The sequence below is a fragment of the Tupaia chinensis genome, unplaced genomic scaffold (assembly GCF_000334495.1).
Source record: "Tupaia chinensis unplaced genomic scaffold, TupChi_1.0 Scaffold000678_1, whole genome shotgun sequence".
Classification (NCBI taxonomy): domain Eukaryota; kingdom Metazoa; phylum Chordata; class Mammalia; order Scandentia; family Tupaiidae; genus Tupaia; species Tupaia belangeri.
The window spans coordinates 1,204,777-1,213,012 of NW_006160202.1; the positions used below are offsets into that span (position 1 = coordinate 1,204,777).

The 8,236-nt window shown below is 42.1% G+C and overlaps 1 pseudogene; it reads left to right on the top strand.

Annotated features, from left to right (window-relative positions):
• The first annotated feature begins 6,364 nt into the window (after nucleotides 1–6,364).
• LOC102480777 (guanine nucleotide-binding protein G(q) subunit alpha pseudogene) overlaps nucleotides 6,365–8,236 on the top strand; it is a 7,271-nt pseudogene continuing 5,399 nt past the window's right edge.

Below are 8,236 nucleotides of genomic sequence, written 5' to 3' on the forward strand. Positions count from 1 at the left end.
AACACACAAGACAAAACCCCCTAAAAAAAAAAAAAAAAAAAAAAAAAACACAGACGCATTGACTAATGGAACAGGATAGAAAATCCAGAAATAAATGCACACACTTACAGTCAATTTATTTTTGATAAAGTGACAAGAACACACAATTGAGAAAAGTGTATTCAATAAATAGTGTCAGGAACCTAGATATTTACATGTATAAGAATGAAATTGGCGGGCCAGCAGGTGGCGAGGTAATTGAGGCACTGGACTCCCACATGGCTGACCACAGTTTAAGTTCTGAACCTGGCAGCTTGCTTTCTCACTCTCCCTTTCTCTTTGTCTGTCCCTCTCTGGTCAGAATTCAAAAATAATGATAACAAATTAAATTTAAAATAAATAAATCTTTTTAAAAAATGAAATTGGACCCTTATATCATGCATGAAAATCAACCCAAAATGGATTAAAAACTTAAGCTTAGTATCTAAAACTATAAAGTGACTAATAGGAAACAGGGGGGAAATTTCATGGCATTAATCTGGGCAAGGACTTTTTGAATATGATCGCAAATGTTCAGGCAACAAAATCAAAAATAGACAAATGGAACAGCATCAAAATAAGCTTCTGTGAAGCAAAGAAACAATGAACAAAGTGAAGAAACAACCCAAAGAGAAAAAAAAAAAAAACAACCTCATAAACCATATATGTATTAAGGGGGCTAATATCCAAAATATATAAGGAACTTTATTTTTTCTTTTTGGAGAGGTTTTCGCTATAGGGCACGTGCGCTTGCCAGATGGACAGAGAAAAAGAGGGAGAGAGAGAAAGCGAGAAATCACACCCCAGGGGGTTGGCCGCGCCGCAATCCCTTCTCCTCCATTCTCCTCTCGAGATCATGGGCACGCACGCACACGGACCCGGCATGAGTTTAAGCCGCCAGGTCCAGAACTTGAACCGCAGTCGACTACATGGGAGTCCAGCGACATAGTCATTACGCTAACTGCTGGTCCCAAAGGAACTTAACTCAGTAGCAAGAAAACAAATAATCCAATTAAAAAATGGGGCAAGGGGCTGGCAAGCGGATCGAACTCCCACATGGCCAACCATGGTTCAAGTCTCAGATCTGGCGACTTGTTTTCTCACTTTTCCTCCTCTCTCTCTCTCTCTCTGACTCTCTCTGGTCAAATTAAATAATAATAATAATAAATTTAATTTAAATAAATGATTCTTTAAAAGGGAGGGGGGAAATAACTTGAACAGACATTTCTTCACATAAGACATACAAATGACTAAGTGTATAAAAATGTTCAGTGGATCCAGCAGGTGGCACGGTGGTTAAGGTACTGGACTCCCACATGGCCAACTGCAGTTCGAGTCCAGGACCCAACAACTTGCTTTCTCATTTCCCTCTTTCGCTCACTCTGTCCATCTCTGGTCAAATTTTTAAAAATAAATAAATAGACTTAAATAGAATAATTCTTTTTTAAAAGTTCAGCATCACTAATCATTTAGGAAATGCAAATTAAACCACAAGATACTACTTCACATCTATTAGAATGACTCTTTTTTTTTTTTTTTTGAGGGGATTTTGTTGTAGGGCGCATGCACTCGACATAAAGACAGAGAGAGAGACAGAAAGATAGAAAGCGAGAAATCACACCCCAAGGGGGATAGCCACGCCGCAATCCCTTCTCCTCCAATCTCCTCTTGGGATCTTGGGCACACATGCACACACACCCAGTGTGAGTTTAAGCCACCAGGTCCAGGACTCAAACCACAGTCAACTACATGGGAGTCTAGCAACACAGCCATTACACCAACTGCTGGTCACAGAATAACTTTTATCAAAGAGATAAAAAATAATTGTTGATAAAGATGTAGAGAAAATGGAATCCTTGTATATACTATTGATGAAAATGTAAATTAGTATGGTCATTTTAGAAAACAGTATGGAGGTTCCTCAAAAAAATAAAAAAATAAGGGCTGGCAGGTGGCATGATGGTTAAGGGCACTGGACTCCACATGGCCGACCGTGGTTCGGGCCAGACCTGATGGCTTGCTTTCTCACTTTCTCTCTCTTGCTCTCTTGCTTTCACTCTGCCCCTCTCTGGTCAAATTTAAATAAATATGTAAGTAAATAAATAAATAAAGTCAAATAAAATAATTAAAAAAACTTAAAAAATAGGGACCAGCAGATGGTGTAGTGGTTGTGTCACTGGACTTCCACATAGTCATGGTTTGAATCCCAGACCCAGTGGGTTAAAGCTCACACTGGGTGTGTGTGCGTGCATGCCCAAAATCCCGAAAGGAGAATAGAGAAGGGATTGCAGCATCACCCATCCCGGGGGGAGTGATTTCTTACTTTCTGTCTCTCTGTCTCTCTCTTTCTGGCGAGTGCACATGCTGTATAGCAAAAATCTCTCAAAAAAAAAAAAAAAAAACCTAAAAAATAGAACTACAATATGACCCAGAAATCTCACCTATAAGTAGATATCCAAAGAAATTCAAATCCATATGTTGAATAAATATCTATACTTGCCATGCAACATTATTTGTAATAGCCAAGATACAAAATCAATCTAAGTATCCAACACTGGATGAACGGACAAAGAAATGTGATGTATGTGTACAATGAAATATTACCCAGCCTTCACAAAGGCTAAAATCCTCTCATTTGGGATAACATTGATAATATAATGCTAAGTTAAATAACCCAAGCACAGAAAGACAAACACAACTTGGTCTCACTTGTTTGAGGAAAAAAAGTTCCAGGTCAAATGCTGTTGCAACAGCTCTGTGAGGCTGACCCACAGGGAAAGGTTCCAGGTTTACATCCTGAGATGTCCCTGAATATGCTGAAGGCGCATGAGTGTCCTTGACTGAGAGCTGGCTGCGGCTAGGAGTGAATCAGCATTGAGATCCTATTGGGAGTGTTGTCTCTGTTTTGCTCCTTCACTCTCACTCATGGGAGAAATAAATTAACTTTCTTTTTTTTTTTTAAGAGAGAGATTTTTTGTTGTAGGTCGTGTGTGCTCACCAGAGAGACAAACAGTAAGCGAGAAATCATCCCCGAGGGGGTACGGCCACACCACAATCCCTTCACCTACAGTCTCTGCTCCAGATTTTTGGACTCCCCCCCGTGTGAGTTTTAAACCTCCAGATCTGGGACTCGACCTGAGGTTGACTAGTGGGAGTCCAGCAACGTAACCATTACACCATCTGCTGGTCCCTTAACTTTCTTTTTAAAACATTAAATTCATAAAATTTGACAGAAGAATGATGGTTACCAGAGTGGGGAGTGGGGGGGGAGTCCAGCAGGGAAGAGTGCTGAGTGCTGAGAGAGAAGGAGAGGGGAGCAAAGGCAAGGGGCATTTTTTGTTTCTTTTGAGAGATTTTCGCTATAGGGCACGTGCGCTCGCCAGACAGACAGAGAGAGATATTAGAGACAGAAAGCGAGAAATCACCCCCCAGAGGGGATGGTCACACCGCAATCCCTTCTCCTCCATTCTCCTCTCGGGATCTTGGGCACGCACGCACACGTGCCTGGCGTGAGTTTTAAGCCACCAGGTCTGGGACACGAACCACGGTCGACTACGTGGGAGTCCAGCAACATAGCCATTACACTAACTGCTGGTTCCCTAGGGCATTATTAATAGCAAGATACAGAGTTTCAGCTAGAGGGCCAGCTCCAGGCTGCTTAAGGGAGTCAGTCTCACATGGCTGACAATGCAAACTCAACCCCAGCCCTGGCCACTTAAAAACACTCCAGGTACATGTGTGGACATGCCCCAAATTCCAAAAGAATACAGAGCTGGAGAAGAACAGATTGTGGTATAACCACGCCTCATTATGGAGTGGTTTTTCCCACTTCTCTCCCTTGCTTTCTGTCTTACTCTTTCTCTGACGAGCACATGCATGTTTGGGCAAATTAAAAAAAAAAAAAAGTTGCAGTTAGGAGTAAATTGTAAGATCTATTATACAACAGGGTGACTGTAGTCAACAATAGCATATATTCAAGAGTAAATTTTTTAATTTATAGATTTTTTTAAAAAAATATTGCTATAGGGCATATGTACTCACTGGAGGGGGTAGGGGAGATCACCCGTCCAAAGGGGATGGACACAGCACAATTTCTTCTTCCCCGTCCTCCTCTTGGGATGTTGGGTATGCGTGCACATGCATCCAGCATGTTTCTCAAGCCATCAGGTCCAGAACACAAACTGCTCACTTGGCCATGTAGGATCCAGCCACCAACCACTATGCCACCTAGCTGGTCCAAGGGTAAATTTTGAATGTATTACCACAAAATATGTCAAGTAAGTGAGGTGGTTGGATATATTAGCTTAATTTAATCACCATGTATTGTGCACCTACATTAAAACATCACCTTGGGACCAGCAGTTAGCGTAATGGCTATGTCGCTGGACTCCCACATACTCGACCGCGGTTCGTGTCCCGGACCCGGTGGCTTAAAACTCACGTCGGGCGCGTGTGCATGCGTGCCCAAGATCCCGAGAGGAGAATGGAGGAGAAGGGATTGCGGCGTGGCCATCCCCCCTGGGGTGGTGATTTCTCACTTTCTGTCTCCCTGTCTCTCTCTGTCTTTCTGGCAAGTGCACACGCCCTATAGCAAAAACCTCTCCAAAAAAAAAGGAAAAAAAATCACCTTATACTACATAAATGTAATACAATTATTATTTATCAATTAAAATTATATAGAGTCAGATGGGACCAGCAGTTGGCGTAATGACTATGTCGCTGGACTCCCACATACTCGACCGCGGTTCGTGTCCCGGACCCGGTGGCTTAAAACTCACGTCGGGCGCGTGTGCATGCGTGCCCAAGATCCCGAGAGGAGAATGGAGGAGAAGGGATTGCGGCGTGGCCATCCCCCCTGGGGTGGTGATTTCTCACTTTCTGTCTCCCTGTCTCTCTCTGTCTGTCTGGCGAGCACACACGCCCTACAGTGAAAATCTCTCCAAAGAAAAAAAAAAATTATATAGAGTCAGTCCTGTCGTGCAGTTGTTAAGTGCCATTCATGGAAAGCTGGATCCCATATGGCTAACTGCAGGTGCTATGGAAGTCCCAGATCCAGCAGCTTAAAAACTAGGGGCCAAATTCATTTGTATGCTGTAATGATATATAGTTAATTAATGTAAAAAATAAATAAATTTAAAGGGAAAAAAAATAGGGGCCAGCAGGTGTCATGGTTGTTAAAGGGGCTGGACTTCCACATGGCCAACCATGGTTCAAGTCCAAGATCTGATGGCTTCCTCTCTCACCTCCCCTCTCTCTCTCTGTCTCTCTCTAGTAAAATTGTAAAATAATAATAAATGAAGTTAAAATAATGCTTAAGCAAAACATGTCAGGCTCATGTGCATGATGCCCAAAACCCTGATGGGAGTCATGGTTGTTAAAGGGGCTGGACTTCCACATGGCCAACCATGGTTCAAGTCCAAGATCTGATGGCTTCCTCTCTCACCTCCCCTCTCTCTCTCTGTCTCTCTCTAGTAAAATTGTAAAATAATAATAAATGAAGTTAAAATAATGCTTAAGCAAAACATGTCAGGCTCATGTGCATGATGCCCAAAACCCTGATGGGAAAGAGGAATACAAAACATGTCAGGCCCATGTGCATGATGCCCAAAACCCTGATGGGAAAGAGGAATAAAGGAAAAGGGATTGTGGTGTGATCATTCCCCGTTGGAGTCTCTCTCTCTGTCTCTAGCAACCATACATATTCAGTGACAATAAAAAATAATAATTAAATTAAAATAAAATAAATTTGAAAAACAAAAGAGAAAATTATCCATGGTGAGAATATGTACACATGAGAAATCAACACATTCGCCAAATCAATAGCCACATAACATGGACCCAAACCCATGCTAATCAGAGAGAAAAGTTAAATTACAGCGATTCTTTGTTTGAATTTGTGGTAATTTAGTCATCTTTCAAGATCTTCCCAATTTTTGTAGTGACCAGGCTAGTGAATTAAACGAGGGATGTGATAGGGACAACTACATCTGCATTCTTTAAAGGCAACATCAGTTTCTGCCCTTTCTCTTAGATCCTGATATTGTTCTTGATTGAGTGTCTTTTTTGAAAAGAGGGTATATATTTAGGTCTTTGGCCCAGCCTTTCTCACTACTATAGCTCTTAGGACCGGCAGGTGGCGTGGTGGTCAAGGATGCTGTATTTAGGTCTTTGGCCCAGCCTTTCTCACTACTATAGCTCTTAGGACCGGCAGGTGGCGTGGTGGTCAAGGATGCTGGACTCCCACATGGCTGAGTCCTGGACCTGGTGGCTTGCTTTCTCACTTTCTCTCTCTCTCTTTCCTTCTCTCTCGTTTAAAAAAAAAAAAAACTGTAGCTCTTACTTCACAATGCAAAGAATCAGTGTGGAGATTTCTGCCAACTACCAAGTACAGGCATTCTAATTATACATTTGGGGACTGCAGAAATAATTGCCAGGTAGGTCCATGGACCCAGGATTTCCATGTGATCTGGACCTGGGTCAGGTTCCGTTTATTAGCTGGCCCCACATGTGCCACTGTAATTGGGGATAGGTACACTAGTGGTTCAGCTATACGAGGATTATACTAAATGTCCTAGGTTCTCTTACAACCTCAGGGTTTTACAGCTCTGTGTTACTACAGTGTGTTCCAACTCAAAGGAAAGAACTAATAGAAAAGGAGGACATTGAGAACTTTAAAAAGTGCGTGCCTTGGGACCAGCAGTTAGCGTAATGGCTATGTCACTGGACTCCCATGTAGTCAAGCACGGTTCGCGTCCTGGACCCGGTGGCTTAAAACTCACGCCGGGCCTCCCTGTCTCTCTCTGTCTGTCTGGCGAGCACACACGCCCTACAGTGAAAATCTCTCCAAAGAAAAAAAAAAATTATATAGAGTCAGTCCTGTCGTGCAGTTGTTAAGTGCCATTCATGGAAAGCTGGATCCCATATGGCTAACTGCAGGTGCTATGGAAGTCCCAGATCCAGCAGCTTAAAAACTAGGGGCCAAATTCATTTGTATGCTGTAATGATATATAGTTAATTAATGTAAAAAATAAATAAATTTAAAGGGAAAAAAAATAGGGGCCAGCAGGTGTCATGGTTGTTAAAGGGGCTGGACTTCCACATGGCCAACCATGGTTCAAGTCCAAGATCTGATGGCTTCCTCTCTCACCTCCCCTCTCTCTCTCTGTCTCTCTCTAGTAAAATATATATATTGAAGAAAAGAAAAAAGTATGTGTCTGAATGGGTAAGTCAGAAGTTCAAGAATATCTGAATACCTGGGACTCACTGGAGGTGGTGGGGAGGAAAGATATTGCCTTTGTTCTTCCTGTTGGCAGAAAATATAGGTGACCTTTTTACCTACCACAGTGATGACGATTGCTGACATATTTTCTCTAAATATTTCCTTTCCCTTCTATCACAATTACTGGCTAATTGACTGTCTGTGGGCTATGGGACCCTAGGGCCCTAGCAGAATTAGTAAGCTCTTTCTCTCCATGGGATAGGTAGGAGTCCTGGGATCCCTCCTTCCACCACCACCCCTGCAACCTTTCTACTTCAAGTGCCACTAAAACGGAGACTGACTTCTCCCTAGACTGAGAAGGAAGGCAGTTGGAAAAGAGCTCCACATCAAAGAGGTATGGTTGGTCTCTCTTGGCCCTATCTTTCCCGCAGGGAGATGATGGTTATGGTTGGTTCAGTCTGCAACCATCCATTCAGGCTCATAGATCATCACCAATGCTTACTAGTTACACTGCCTTGAGCAAATTATTTAAACTCCCTTTGCTTCTATTTCTTCCTATTAAAAGGAAAATAATAATACAGAGTTGTGAGAGTCAACAGAAGTATGCTGGTAAATGTTAAATAACCTGATTGGCTGGGGAGAGGCAGAACACTGAGTAGTTTGTAGCTGGCCAGTTTTCATAGTGAAAACCCTCTTGTCATGGCTGATTTAAGCTACCAAAAGTTAAATAACTGTTTCACAAAGTTCCTGAAGACATAATAAGCAAGAAATAAAATAAGCAGGTTCTAGCATATCACTTAAAAAAATATCAAGTAATAAGCATTAGCAATCCTTATTGGAACCAGAGATAGAGTTGCTCATTCAAAGATGTCTATTCCTTTTTGTTTTTCATTTTCTTCTTGACATCTGGGTGAAGGCTAGGCACCAGTTAAGAGTTTTTGTCATGGGAGGTCATTGGCAGCCAAGGCAGCCAAGAGATTTTTTTTTTTTTTTTTTTGA